Source organism: Macrosteles quadrilineatus, unplaced genomic scaffold, assembly GCF_028750875.1.
Source record: "Macrosteles quadrilineatus isolate MER2022 unplaced genomic scaffold, UCM_ALF_1.0 Scaffold_6__1_contigs__length_79288215, whole genome shotgun sequence".
In the NCBI taxonomy this organism is placed as follows: Eukaryota; Metazoa; Arthropoda; class Insecta; order Hemiptera; family Cicadellidae; genus Macrosteles; species Macrosteles quadrilineatus.
In genome coordinates this window covers 64,537,634-64,553,997 of record NW_026542599.1, presented here as the reverse complement: position 1 = coordinate 64,553,997, position 16,364 = coordinate 64,537,634, and the positions used below count along the sequence as shown (strand labels likewise).

At 35.7% G+C, this 16,364-nt stretch overlaps 1 protein-coding gene across 1 annotated transcript in view; it reads right to left on the bottom strand.

Moving 5' to 3' along the window:
• The window catches only part of LOC128996508 (sodium channel protein 60E-like), a 317,588-nt gene extending 302,107 nt beyond the window's left edge, over positions 1 to 15,481 (bottom strand). Inside the window, exon 1 of the mRNA XM_054421885.1 lies at positions 15,436 to 15,481. The gene's annotated coding sequence lies outside the window, so the exon portion shown is untranslated. The remainder of the gene's footprint in view (positions 1 to 15,435) is intronic.
• Between the last annotated feature and the right edge of the window lie 883 nt (positions 15,482 to 16,364).

Sequence of the window (16,364 nt, the reverse complement as noted above, 5' to 3'; positions counted from 1 at the left end):
ACGATCAATATATCAGGTATGTTTAATATGCTGTTTAGTTAATATTTTGATGTTAAAAGTGTATGATTGCCAACGTAAATAAGATGCTAGAGCTGCCAGAGACATTGCTAGAGTAGATAAAGTAAAAACAACTTAACAAAATGAAGTTATAAAGCAAGCCGATGTTTCTTGGACACCGTACTCAAACGTGTTTTCGCTGCAATACTTTCTGTAACTCAATATATTTTTTACATAGAATCGTTTACCTTGGGTAAAGAGGGTCCTGTCTACAATGATTAATGAAGTATAGGTTAAGAATTTTATTTAAAAAAGATAGCCAGCTTTTTACCAAAAACGAACGTTGCTAAATCCATTAAACCAAAGTTATTGGGATCGTACAGTATTTCTAGAAGTGCACTGAACAATTATTTTGTTAAGTGTTAATGATGATCTGATAAAACACTGATTTGCTTATATACAACTGGAATTTCGTTCAAATAAAATACTTTTACAAATATTTTACGAACAAACTTCTCTTTAATTTCTCACTCACTTTTGTTGATTCAAACTTTTGCGAAACCACAATGTAGTTTAGTACTTTAGCATTTAAGAATAAATTCGTTTTTAATGTTTTATTTACTATTTAATTTAAAAATGATTAGTCATTGAGCTAAAAGCCTGCAACCAAAATTTTGAGGAATTGTTGTATAAAATTAAAACTTTTCTTGGAAATACTTAAAATACAATATTTAGGAAAACCACTGTCAATAAATCCTTATTTATACTTATGAGTAAAACTAATTTGAAACCAATAATGATCAGTTTATGATTAACGGTTTTAATGGTTAAAGATAAACCAGAAACACAAGTTATATACATTATGACTTTTTTATATGTTTGAATACCGTTTTGTAACAAATACTACATTGAAAACAATCCAACAAAAGTAACCAACTGTGAGATATTATCAACATAGATACGACAAAATTGATAGATACACCTCCGATGTGACATACATGTTTATTGACCACGATTTGTTTCGCGATTGGTATTTATGTAGAAGTGATAACTTCGCCAGGACAAACTTTATGGATGTTCCTCCCAGCAGACAGCGAGTGATCACCTACTGGATCAATTTTTTGTCATGAAACGATAGTTTCGAGTCTAGGATCGCATTTGACATTGCTTCTGGCTTAGGGGTTGTGGCATCACTTGGATAAAATCCATTGGTCACTAGGCGGATTTGAACCCGTGGCCTTGGGGAGCGAGGTCTCGCGCTTTAATACTCGCTTAAATAATAAGCTATAGCTATTCGACAATGTGTCCATGGTCAATTTTAATATAAAATAGTCCAGTGTTAAAGCATATAACATGCAAAGATAAAAATTAATAACCATGCAAATTATTCTGTACATTAACAGTTTGCAATGCATTACTAAAACTCATCTTTGGAGCCTCTAAATTTGGGGCTATCTTAAACCCAACTAAATCAGATGACATGAGTGTTACATAAAATTATATTCAATTTTTCAAGGTCAGCTACCTTAAAATAAATCACTTTCGCATTTTAAATTTTGTAATCGACTATAAATACACGACTGATATTTACACATTTAATTCCAATTTAGAGCTTTAGCCAGTTTTATAATCCAAAAGCTTAGTTTCATTTCCCCGACAGTGAGTTTTAAAAGTTACACTAACCATGCCTATCTCAAAGATTAAGAATGGTTATGATTATTTAGTATGTTATGGTCCTTTAAACTCTGTATAAAATGGTAAACCTCCGATGCTGTAAAATGACGATTCAAATGTTATAGCAATTTCTTTCATTATATTCATAAACACAATAGAAACTGTGAAACTCCCACCTACCCATTGGGTTGTTGGCAATAGGAGAAAGTATGTGTCTCCCAAATGATACTTTTCATAAAATACTGCTGATGTAGTTTTTTTATAAAATTACTGCTTAGCACTATGATGGAGCTAGGAGGGGGTAGTGAGCTGGTCTAGTGGTTAGAGCGCGGGACTTCGGTGCCTCAGGTCCCGGGTTCAAATCCCGCCAAATCACCATTGGATTTTATCTAAGTGTTAATGCCGCAACCCCTATGTCTAACCTGAAGTAGTGTGAAAAACAAACCCGGGCTCATGCCTAACGTCTTAAGACAAAAAACTATGATAGAGCTGATTAATAAAATCATCGTGTGGCCAAATTTAATTTTAAAGCCATGAGATAGCTTTGATTATTATTATTATCCAATAGTCAATGGTGATAGCTATTATTTCAAATAATCGCCAGACAAAACAAAACTGTGTTACACCCACTACAATGCGGATACATGTTGAAATATGCTAATCTGACGGTCACGTGACATTATGGGAATTGTCGACGCAGACGATACTTGTAGCGCAAACATGGCGTTTGATTTATGCTGCAATTAAACAGCTGGCGATATTCCAGCACATGTCAGGACTTCATAATACTTCAAATCAATGCTATGCGTGCCACTGTTTTTCATTCTGTGCTTAATAACTCGGCCAAATTATAGTATATTGAGAACCATATGGTGTTCAATGGGTTTCAATTAGCTATGGATTGTGAGGTTTTCATGGATCATCTTGTTTGTTATTCAAAAGAACACAGTTGAATGCCTTAGTGTTTTATTTTTTAATTTTACACTTTTGTATTTTTATGACTGGTGGCGTCGTCCTGTAATCCAACTACTAGAAGATCACGAATTGTGGATATTTATAGGCATGCACTGTGGATGCGATACTCCCTGGTGTGGATTAACGTCCACACTACTGAGTACTACTATCCGCAGTACTATCCTGATAATTAGACCAATTTGTTAATTACAAGGCAAACATGTGGTTCGGATTCCACAAAAACTGTAGGTCCCTTAGATGCCATTGGCTGTTTTCAACAGCTGTGTCTAAGGAACATGTCGGCCGTAGTCACTAACAAGACTAGAAGATCACCACTCATCCTAAACTCATCTCCATTTATACTTGGCTTAAAATACCTACCCGTGTATGGGCAGCATTTCACATTGGATTAAAGTATAATATTTTGGTTATTAAGTAAACGTTTGTTGTGTGTTGGCGATACAAATGTGCTGTCTATCTACAAGTTGTCCTTTGAGTTTGTAATGGTTAAAATGAAGGTTTATAAATGAACATTTTGCAGCGCATTGCATTGGTGGATCAATTGTAATGTTTTTTTTTTTCAATTTATAACCTGACAAAACTTAAACATGGTAACAGTATAACACTTCATGACACAGTTATAGTCAAACGTGATAGCCTCGACGACGAAAACGTGGATTAAATACAAGCCTGCTTTTCACCCTTTGACTGATTTTGAGAGTGAGCCAACGGCACTTTACATTGGGTGTTTTGCTTTCATCTTTGCGCGTTTCCATTATGTGAACGGATGTAAAACTATGAATTGCAAATAAATATAACGGGAATCTCTTTCATATTACTTTTCGGACGCTATTAATTCGCATTAGGACTATTACTTGAACGATATTTAGTATGCTGATTTGTAAACATATTTGTGTGTTTAATTTTATTCAAAATCTGCCAAATTCATACTATTACTAGTTCTTCTATTACATCTATTTGAATTTGAAATAAAACTAATTCAAATTCAATTGTTAGAGGCAAGTCAGAAGGTAAAAGACTGACGGTTCTTCAAGATTCTAAACCTATAGAAATTCCACTAAACAATTCCTTCCGTCAACATGTGCCACCTAGATCAGGCTTCTCTCAAGAGTTAAATATCCGAATATGTTCGGAGAAACCCACTTTAGAAAATTATCTCCAGAAATTAAGGATTGAAACGGACTAAAAATATATCCTCTTCTTGACTTCTTACAAAACCTAATGACCATCACAACTGAGACAAATTTAACCTCACAAACTCTTTGAAATGTCATCTACATGCTAAAAAACACAAACAAATCAATAGACCCACAACACTAAGATATCCTAAATACTTTATCATACATTACAATATAATACGATACAATTCAGAGACAGACTTTTAGAGTCTAGGGAGGCTGGTCTAGTGGTCCAGGTCCCGGGTTCGAATCCCACTAGTCACCAATGCCTATTAGCTATAAAATAATTCTGTGATCCTCGAGATGTAATCTGAGGTAATGTGTAAAAGATATTACTATTCAATGAACATTTTCTTCCTACGTAGTCACTGGCCAAATTTGACAAACAATTTGAAAATATTTAAATACGTTACAAAAATAACTGACCACCCCAACATAATACAACCTCAAAGCCAACGAGAACCTAAGTAAATTACTAGTATCTCGGTTGCAGTTGCAATAACATTCTGCTTATTCAGTGTTATATTTCAAAGGAAAATTCACTACAATATAGCGAAAGCCACAAATTAAAGCACGACAGTTACTATCTACAAACACATAAAGAATTAAAACACTAACACAATTACTAACGTTTAGTTAATTAATTGTGAATTATTAGTGATAAAACAACATTCTATATGTATAAACTCTCACATTCATCTCGATGTTGTTCCCAAGATGCTGTAGATGTGTGTGTAGTTAATACATTCAAATACTGTTCTCCGTCCAAGTCCCTTGCTCGTGTATTGGCTGCTTGCCACGGTAACGATACTTGAGTCCTTTGAAGCACTTCTCTGAGCGCCTTAACAGTTGTGTACAGTTGTAGTAATACCATTGTATATAGTCAATGGTAATAGTTACTGAATAGTCTGATCGATATAATGAAAAATATTGGGGGTAGCTGGAAAGTATTCCGAACTTAATGGAATTTTTACATGTTTTCTTGGGGTACTCTGGGATGTATACCCTGGGTTTTCAACCTCTAGCACCCTGTGCTAACTCTAGGAGGGGCGAAAAACTTCAAAATTTTCTGTATTTTTTGTGTATATGTTGTAAAGTAAGCATATTTTGTGTACCATTGTGCATTACAAAGTTCCCGGTTCAAATTCTGCCAATCACCAATGGATTTTATCCAACTGATGCAACAACACCTAGCTCATGAATAAGCTTGGAACGGAATTAGGCACTGTTCCGTTCAAAGTTAATACGGTACTTAGGCCTAACTTCAAAATCTTTTTTACTTTTATACCCACCCTGTAAATACGGTTAAAGATAATTACATTTTTTGCACCAAAATGATCGGGGTGATTAGACCTTTAAATTGATGTATCACACATCCCATGTTTACATTTGAAAAATTTCTCAAAAAGCACCCCTACTCCTCAAATTGAGCCCTTTCGGACATTTCTTAAATTTAAAATAGTTTTATTCGATTCGGCATGTCCAAATTAGGAAGAAAAGAGAACGAACAATCGTTAAAAGCAACACAACAGATATAGAAAGTTTCCAAATGAACACTCTGTATAGCGCATACGTCAAAACATAATTGAATCTTGTACTGAAAGCGTAGTGTAATTAATCACAATGTATAAACGGGGACGTATAAACAGTTTACGTATATTCAAGGCTGCATCGCTCACTATCCGATCAATATAAACTCCCAATGTTCAGCGTTAATCAATTATTTTATCTGACCAAACTAATAGATCTCTACTGCGTTGGTCAAATAATGATTTACGAAAGAGATAAACTGATTTTAGAACTCATTATACAATTGCTGGTTTAACGACGAAAACATTCGTTATGCTTCTTTTTTTCCAAATCATTATCGGGTTTACCTTGGATGAGAGGAATTTTATTGATAAAACGTTTATGCAAAACATAGAGTCAAACTTTCATGCTTAAATGTTCAAATGGCACATTTTATTTATTCTTCATTTAATTTTTAAAGTATTCGGTAGCGATAAAATAACAATTTGGAATACAGATTTAGGCTTTATACTCACTTTTTCTCAAAAAAGTTAAAGTAACATAGGCCTATATGTATAATATAATCATATAAGGAATTTAAGGGTTTTATATACGTAACTCTTTAACAAAGATTGTCGTTGGATAGTAACAGACCATGGTTATAACTGTTCCCTTTCAAAACGTAAAAAAATCCATCGGCGTAGAAAACATTTAATTCTCTGGGACATCAAAACAAAAAGGTAGATCGGTCCCTGGTCTTACCATGAGACCTACGGTAATAGCATCTTCCTCATATGGAAAATTCGCCATTTGAACCATTTTGTATGCAATGACAAAAAACGATAAATTTTATGTATCATTAAAAAGTACACACATTAATTAACTTAATACATTTCACCGTTAAACTGTACAAAGCAGCATTCTGAAAAGGACATTATTCCCGGACGAAGCAGATGTTCAGCATTACTTTGACAGAAGACTCAAAGAACTTGACTTCAACAGGTAAGGAGACACTCGCCAAATGGCAGCGTCTTTAGATTCTCTCGCTCTTTAACATTTAGCGAACTAACATTCGTCACTAAATATTACAAATGTTTATGAAAGTTATAAAGTTAGATTATGAAAGTTAAGTACTTTAATCACTAAGAGTTTTCGTGTATTTGGTCATTAGTTTTTCACCTATCCATTGGCTAAATTATTACATGTTTCCAAATGGAATGATAGATAGGTTATCAATATTGTTATAGTAGTTTACGCAACGATCGTGTAAGGAAAAGAAAATTTAAGGTACAAGCCTTGGAGAGTGTCTTTAAAGCTTCTACGAGTGCCTTAAAGGCTAATTAAGCGAGCTGCGTAGCGTACTCTACTCACACCTACAACAGTTTTTTTTTTTTGTTTTTTTTTATTATTACTATCAGTCCCTACTTATAACGTCTAAGAGAGGTTATGTTTTCGTTTATAACCTCTCATAACCACTGATTACGATGTGAAGATTCATTTCCCCAACCACTCACTCATTGTATAATCAATTAAATTGGTCTTAACAGCTGATAAGTTGACGTTCAAAGTACTGTATTACAATTTTACTTATTTTCTCTCGAACCTCATTGGTCCTTACTTGTACTGTAAAGTAACAAAAAATGATAAAGTAAGTAAACAATACTGTTAAGTGAATCTTTTCAATCCTAAGAACTGAATTGAATAGGCTAGTTTAAAATAATTTTCTTGGATAAAATTAATAAGCTGGTATATTTAATACTGTCATTGACAAGTTTATATAAATTTTGATTAAGATACCAATTATTATGGAAGACAGCATACCACGATCTATAATATAGATCACAGATCATAATCCTTGTAGCCTTGTAAAACGAGTTTTTTTTTATGATTTTATGTTAAACCATGGGGTTAAGAGGGATTTTCCACCAACTTGAGGGATACATTTTTTATTTTAAACCGTGGGGTCAAGAGGGATTTCCCACTAACTTGAGGGATACATTGTTTTATGTTAAACCGTGGGGTCAAGAGGGATTTTCCCCTAACTTGAGGGATACATTATTTTATGTTAAACCGTGGTGCAAAGAAAGATTTTCCACTAACTTGAGGGATATATTTTTGATGTTAACCCGTGGGGTCAAGAGGGATTTCCCATTAACTTTAGGGATAAAATTGTTTATGTTAAACCGTGGTGCAAAGAAATATTTTCCACTAACTTGAGGGATACATTTTTTATGTTAAACCATTAAGTGGGATTTTCCACTAACTTAAAGGATATATTTTTTACCTTAAACCGTGGGGTCAAGAGGGATTTTCCACTAACTTCAGGGATACATTTTTTTATGTTAAACCATGGGGTTTGAAGGGATTTTCCACTAACTTGAGGGATACATTTTTTATGTTAAACCGTGGGGTTAAGAGGGATCTTCCACTACCATGATGGATACATTTTTTATGTTAAACCATGGGGTTGAGAGGGATTTTCCACAAATTTGAGGGATAAATTTGTATGTTATATTGTGTGGTTATGAGGGATTTACCACTAACTTGAGGGATATATTTTTTATGTTAAACCGTGGGGTTATGAGGGATTTTCCACTAACTTGAGGAATACATTTTTACGTTAAACCGTGGGGTTAAGAGGGATTTTCCACTAACTTGAAGGGTACATTTTTTATGTTAAACCGTGGGGTTAGAAGGGATTTTCTACTAACTTGAAGGATACATTTTTTTATGTTAAACCGTGGGGCTAAGATGGCTTGAGTGATACATTTTTTATGTTAAACCGTGGGGTCTAGAGGGATTTTCTACTAACTTGAGGGATACATTTTATGTTAAACCATGGGGTCAAGAGGGATTTTCCACTAACTTCAAAGGATACATTTTTTATGTTAAACCGTGGGGTCATGAGAGATTTTCTATCAACTTGAGGGATTTTATGTTAAACCGTGGGGTCAAAAGGGATTTTCCACCAACTTTATGGATACATTTTTTATGTTAAACCGTGGGGTTAAGATGTCTTGAGTGATACATGTTTATGTTAAACCGTGGGTTTATGAGGGATTTTTCACTAGCTTGAGGGATACAGTTTTTATGTTAAACCGTGGGGTCAAGAGGGATTTTCCACTAACTTGAAGGATACATTTTTGTATGTTAAACCGTAAGGGGTTATGAGGGATTTTCCACTAACTTGAGGGATACATTATTCTATGTTAAACCGTGGGGTTATGAGGGATTTTCCACTAACTTGAGGGATATTTTTTTATGTTAAACCGTGGAGTTAAGAGGGATTTTCCACTAACTTGAGGGATACATTTTCATCGCAGTGTCGCTTGGCTTCATGCCAGCCAGTCGAACCTCACAGCTACTGTAAGATATGCGGGAAACACCAACATATTTATCACCATGCTGCAGAAATATCTTATTTTTCATCGTAAGAACTTCTCAATAACCAACCCACGTCTCGTTTGACCTATATTCCGAAGTGGAGTTAGAGCACAGACTATAAAATCCCGAGTGTGGACTACATCATCAGTTGAGTGAAGTCATTACAGCGACCCTGGCTTTCATGTTTTAATTTGTTTGAGAAAATTTCCCATGTACTTATTAGTTTTCTTATAATATGGGAATAGACGTATCATATATTATGTTATGGCTATTACCATGGGCCTCGTGGTATAACCTAGACTTGGAACCAATTTACGTTTTTGTTTTGAGGCCAATGTGTGTGTGTCTGAAAAAACGATAGCTCAAATAATTTTTTTCTGATTTTTATGGAATTTTGCATGAATGTGTGGAGCTTGATTTAACCTAATGAGTTCGCGAACCAGCAAGATTAGACGGATGTTATGTGGTTTACAGTATTATTCAATAATTATTGTTTTCCCAAATGTTTTCCCTTTAAAAAGGCCCAATTTCTTAATAGCCATCATGTATAAAACAACACTTAACAAAAAAAAACACAAACTTAAAAACAAACGACTTTGCATATTGAAGCATGATAAAAGGTAATGGAAAAACTGTGCATTTAAAATTGTTATGCTATTTTTATGGAGAATAAAGTAAACTGTAGTTTGGCTTGTTTATGAACATATTTTGATCAAATTTGGTCAAGACTTTACACATTAAACACTCGTTTTCTCACCTGAATCAGGAAACCTAATTTTATTTTCATAGGGAATTGATTTCACACAGTTAAGAAAATAAGAGGAGGTCCGTGCGCAAATTGGGCAGTTCAACAGGGTCCAACACTTTTTTCTAGGCAAAATAAATCCAGTGCAATATCCATTCAATCCAACAATTTATAATGTGAACAGTAACGATAAAGCATATGTTTTCCAACGTGTACTAAAGTAGAATATCCAACTGACAATATTTTTCTACCTCAAGTCATCTGTATTCAGTAAACAAGTCACGTTTGCTTCAACAAGTAACAGCTTACACAAGCTAAGTTACTAATGGATGCCAAGTTTTGTTACACTATTAAGACAATGAGAAGCCAATTTGCCGGATTGCTTTGAGTTGCTTCCATGGAACAGGTTACTTATTGATTCCACGCAACGTTGCAGACACGCAAATCGCAGTGACTGGATGGAAAATGTTACTTATTTTACACAACTGTACCACTAAATATAGAACTCGATCACTGTGACTGTAAATTGTGGAACAGGTCACTTAGCAATTACTCAACACACTCTTGGTGCTAAACAGTGATTTTAAAGTGGAACCGGTTACTTAGCGAATCCACCCAATGCTGTGGTTCCGGCGAAAAATCACAGTGACTTAATTGGTGGAACAGTTTAATCACCGATTTCACACAACGCTCTACTCGGAGTACTAACGCAGTCGAGGTGATTTAAGTCGTGGAACAGGTTACTTAGCGATTCCACACAACACTGTACTTCCGGCGAAATCACAGTGACTTAAGTGGTGGAACAGTTTATCACCGATTTCACACAACGCACTTTTCGGAGTACTAAGTACGCAGTCAAGGGGATTTAAGTCGTGGAACATGTTACTTAGCGGTTCTACGCAACACTGTACTTCCGGCGAAAAATCACAGTGACTTAAGTGGTGGAACAGTTTAATCACAGATTTCACACAACGCTCTACTCGGAGTACTAAGTACGCAGTCGAGGTTCGATTCAAGTCGTGGAACAGGTTACTTAGCGATTCCACGCAACACTGCACCTCCGGCGAAAAATCACAGTGACTTAAGTAATGGAACAGTTTCCTCACCAATTATTCACAACGCTGTGTTCTTGGTACTAAGATATCAAGGTGATTTTTTAAATTGGCGGAACATTACTCATTGATTTTTCGAAAAAGCTTTTTTTTGTCAGCAAATAATTCAATTTCCTTAACTACCCAAAACCTTATGGTAGTCGTTCTATGCCGTTGTGAGGGCAACGGTTTGTAGGTACTTATGCAAACCTATCCCTGTCTCTGAGCACGGACGGTATGGTTATCTTGAGTGTGGGGGGTTCTTCCCGGAACCTCAATTGAGTCAAGGGTGTCGCCACCTCTGGTGGATAGGTTCATCCGGGTGGGTCCCACTTCTATACCTGCCTCCTTTTGGGAAACCCTGATGGCCTGGCAGTGATGTTGGGTCTGACGGGCAAACGAAGTAGATCGGGTGCTGGGTCCGAGCCCGCCAGGGGTATCTGGGGATCTATCGCTCTGGATATCTCTGGTTCCCAGCAATGGGTCAGGCCTCGATCGGGCAGCGGTGTAAATGGGAGGTTGGGGTTCCCCCCGTCAGCGTGCTGATGGTCCCCTTCCTCCTGGCTATTGATGGCGGGTTCTGCCTGTCAGGGATGAGATAGGTCCCGAGTGTTGCTTGCACTAAATGCGTCGGGGCGCTCTACTATGGACCTCTAGGTTCCGACCTAGTGGAACCCAGGTGGAGTGACGCTTAAACAAGCAGCCGGAATCCCTGGTTAGGATTGAGGGGCAACCCTCTTTCCGAAGGGTCTGCTTCGGCAGCCGGCGAGCCTGATGACCTTAAGTCATCCGCCCATGATGCGCTAAAGGTTGATGCGTAAGCTTCGGCCTACATCATGGGGCCCGGGTATGTCCTGAAGGATAGGTACCGGGTAAGCAGTCAGGGGGCTTCGGCTCTCATGACAACAAATCTAAATCTAAGTCGTTCTATGCCTCGACTGCTATATTGATCTGGTTAGTTACTACCACCGAAAATAAACATTATTTAACATTGCTTAAATGGAAGTGCCAAAACATATGTTCAATGCTATTAGTATAGGATTCGGGCCAACAACGTCATTTTGTTTATTTTTATGATCCATACCGGTATTTTTCTAGTAATCGTGGTTACTACATATACCACACCTACTGTACGAAATACGCAAAAAATTCAAATTTTTTGATAGGTTACTTATCAATTTTTAATAAAAACCTCATGGTAAAAAACGCGCAATGGTGACTTGAAATTCATGGAAAATTTTACTTAACTATCGAGTATAATTCCACGAAAACCTGTACTCCGGACGGGAAACACACAATCACAGTGACTGAAGAGCTGGAGAACATAATATGAAAATAAAATTTCCTGATGGACACGAGTCATATATATTATATACGACTCGTGTCCATCAGGAAATTTTACTATACAACTATAACTTATAATTCAAATAAACATTAGTGTATGGGAAAAGGGTATTTGTACTGCTGTTTTCATATAAAAGTCAATATTTAAACTCCTGATCAAATTCAAAAGCTCTAAACCAAAAGAAAGGTCAATTCAACTCTACAAACTAACTTCAGACGTTATTCCTATGGTGTACATTTTTGAAGCAAAAATGCAGTATGGAAGGGCGAAATAATTCGTGCAAAGCAACACCTGTTTTGAGGATTGAGTCACAAGATGTATTGGCTTCTTATGAACACTCCAGCTATCGACATGTTCAGTCGTGTGTTCACATGTTACTAACTCTTTATAAACTCAACCCCTGTGATTACGGTTTAAATTATTAACAAATGTACTCTTGTCATTGTAACTTTTACGACAAATAAATTGAAAAACGCTGATTGACGTGCGAGACTCATAAAATATGTAGCCTACATTTAACATTTTGTTGTGTAGCCTATTTTTATGCCTGACATGGCCGAGTATATAGTGTGATAACTAAACATCAGGATTTATAGAAAAGAACGAGAATCTCTTACATGTTTTTAATTGTTCACAAAATAAAATATGACAAATACATTGCAATAGAAACTGAGTTACAAAAACTTAAGATTTAAATTCAAGCAAGTGAATTCATCTCTAAAAGGATAGAAATTTTACAAGTCTCAAAATTAAACAAGAGAGAGAATGATTGGAGAGTTTGGAGAGAGAACTACTTACTAGATCAGAGTCTAATGTGAGAATGACATGTAAGATTCATTTAGGAGAGTCCGTCGATGGGATCCCCCACTACAATTATTTTATTAATAAAATATGCCTTATAAGGAGAATCCTTGAAAAGGATTGCTCTGATTGGTCATGGCTTTCCCAAACAGTGGGGAGGCCTCACAGGAAACTGAACTTCCTCTGTACTAGCGCGGCCCATGAGATAACTGAATCTAGGCTTTTAATAATTTTGTCAAAACAAAGAAAACTCAAATATACTTATGGTAGTTTTGAAATTAAAATCAATTTTGAATTATTAAAAATTATAATTTAGTTACTCAAATACAATTATAATTAAGGTTCTATTGCTCATCATTACACTATGTTCATTCAACAGTAACTTTCATCATTTCAAGTTCAATTACCTACCATACTGATGCGATTAAAATAAATATCCACCATCATTTCAAGTTCAAGTACCTACCGATGCAAACTAAATGAGAATACCCACCATATTATCAAGTTCAAGTGCCTACCGATCCAAGTAAAATTAATATCCAACATAATTTCAAGTTCAAGTGCCTACCGATGCAAATAAAATAAATATCCACAATCATTCCAAGTTCAAGTACCTACCGATCCATGTGAAAGAATATCCTATATCATTTCAAGTTCAAGTACCTACCGATCCAAGTAAAATTAATATCCAACATAATTTCAAGTTCAAGTACCTACTGATGCAATTAAAATAAATATCCACCATCATTTCAAGTTCAAGTACCTACCGATCCAAGTAAAATTAATATCCAACATAATTTCAAGTTCAAGTACCTACTGATGCAATTCAAATAAATATCAGCCATTATTTCAAGTGCAACTACCTACCGATCCAAGTAAAATTAATATCCAACATAATTTCAAGTTCAAGTACCTACTGATGCAATTAAAATAAATATCCACCATCATTTCCAGTTCAAGTACCTGCCGATCCAAGTAAAATCAATATCCACCATGATTTCAATTTAAAGTGCCTACCGATGCAAGTGAAATGAATATCCAACATATTTTCAAGTTCAAGTACCTACCGATCAAAGTAAAATAATATCCAACATAATTTAAAGTTCAAGTACCTACTGATGCAATTAAAATAAATATCCACCATCATTTCAAGGTCAAGTACCGATCGATAAAGTAGTGATGCAGTAAGTAGATTGTTCAAATTGCAATGTTAAAAAAAGTTTTAACTCTTAATCCTGGAAGTGAGGAAAACTTCATTACAATAATTAGAAGAATAACACTTTTGTGGCATTACATTACTTCCAATCGAAGTGGTAGGTAATCTTTTAAACTTTACTCTAGATAGAATATACCTAAGTCAAGTGCTGACATTAAAAGAATGGATATAATCCCGGGTCCACAAATCAACCTTCCGCTATAAAATATTGTCGTCTGAGATCACGTCTCTCTACCTTTTCCCCCTTGAGACTTGTTGCCCAACGCTTAAAAAGCCTAAATAAAATACCATACGAACGTTTATAGTTTTAAAACTAAACCAAACTAACCTAATTCGATCTTACCTAACGTTATCGACCAATTCGATTGATCTTTCCCAGTATTTTACCAAGTCTTCTTAGGTCAAAGTTTAAAATTCATTTAGTACATCCTACGCCAAGCCGTGCATCCATTCAGTTTTTGATATGATGATGATAATAGAGTAATTAGGTAAAATTCAAAGATAATTAATTTTCATGATCCATTTTATGAATCTGAGTTTGCATCCTATGCTAGAGGTAGCGATGTTCAAAGGTTTGTTCTTTTTAGCGGTGGCAGAAGCAGTACTTTTGGGGGGGGGGGGAAATGTTTAGGCCTACATAGCAAACAAGAAAAATTATAGAATGTTGTATTTTAAATACGAAGCAAAAGTTCGTGATATGGTTAAATTATACGGTTAACAAATGTTAACATCAGCAGTTGTTATGTCAGAAATTTAGATTTTTTTTAATAATAAAATTAAAAATGACATAGCCGAATTTTGTAAGGATAAAATTAGAATCAACAATGATAGAGTTGGAGTTTACAGTGGTGGATTGGTAGTTTGTTGCCACCAGCACGACCACAGAGGTCGTCATGAAGCCGAGGTCGATACATGACGTCACAACTGACTGCAGACAGACCCGACCACATTCTAGGTACTGAGTACGTAGTTAGGGTACACGTCCAAACTGTCGCGGGAACAGTTGTGTTGAGGACGAAATGTATAAAATATTACTGCCACTAGTGGAAACATTCGTACACATCGATGTTTACCCAATAAATAGGATAGTTATTAAAATTATTTAGATTCCTGGAACTTTTCGTTTCAAGTATTTTTAAGGCTATAATTTTGCTAACAAACCCCAATCCTACTCGCAAAATGCTATAGGTTATGCTTATTTAATTTACATTAATAATTAATTTACAAAATTTAGGAAAATTGTTTCACGATGTCAATACTGCTGAATTCAGATCGGAAAACACTTGTTGACATGCTCACTTCGCCGGTTAATATAGTACCTGATACGCTCTATATCTCTTAAAATACACATCCTAAACTAGGCTATTTAAAATATTATTCCTTACTACTTGATTTGTATTTTTTAACGGAACACTATTATTTCTACCCGTAAACTTTGCAGGTGTCCTACCAACATCGCCTTACCCAGAGTAAAAATACTTTAAAATTTCCTACAGTTACAGAGTGTGTTTTTGACTCACCTGATGTGATTTTGGAAAGATTTTTGAATCCAGAAGACTTCTGTACACATACACTGTGAGACACGGCGCGGCACGGGCTACACTGAGATCCGCAGCGGGAGTGACGTCACAGCCACCCCTCCCCCCCACCCCCTCGCTGGGCAGCTTCCTCCCCTCGCAGACCCGGCCACACGACCCAGCTGACGGGGAACATCCAGATTTCCCGGCTGTTTTTGACAAAACATTCCTGATATGATCAAAAACTGTAGAAATATAGTTATCCATCTTGGGTAGCTCGAGTGTTCACCTTTGATCAGAAGGTCACTAGTTCAATCCTGTGATTTTAACTTCACCAACTTCAGGGAGTCAGTAGCTTTTTGATGGTAAACAGGAACCAGCAATTCTTGATCGTTGGGTTAAGTAAGTTCTTCTTTGTTCCTTTTTGGATCAAATTATTAAAAGAATTGACATAAAATAGAATTTAATAGGGATGGATTTATAGAAGTCAGGAATTAACTGTTAGGTAACTATGGAAACGTTGAAGAACAAACAAATACAAATTATTCAAAATAAACCATTGTCCAGCTGGTTTTAAACAGTATTTTGGTGCACTCACAGTACTCCTCTGCTAAAGATTTAACTTGAAATCGCACGGGAAAGCGTACATGTCTTCCAGATTTTGTTTTAATCGCAGGTTTTAATAGACTGGAACTTTTGCTTGAGATATTTAGGATGTCATACTCATCCTTTACACATATTTTCCTTAAAATATGATCCCTGGTGAGTCGAAGTAGCATTTTTAAGTGTCATTCATTATTTACCTTGATGGTTGTGAACTCGCAAGTGATCTGCCTCGACTAAAATCCAAAACATACTAGGCGTATATCATTCGGTGTTTGTTCCAACGTCTACTTGTACAGTACCTTTTATATCATCTTCAGACGTGTTTT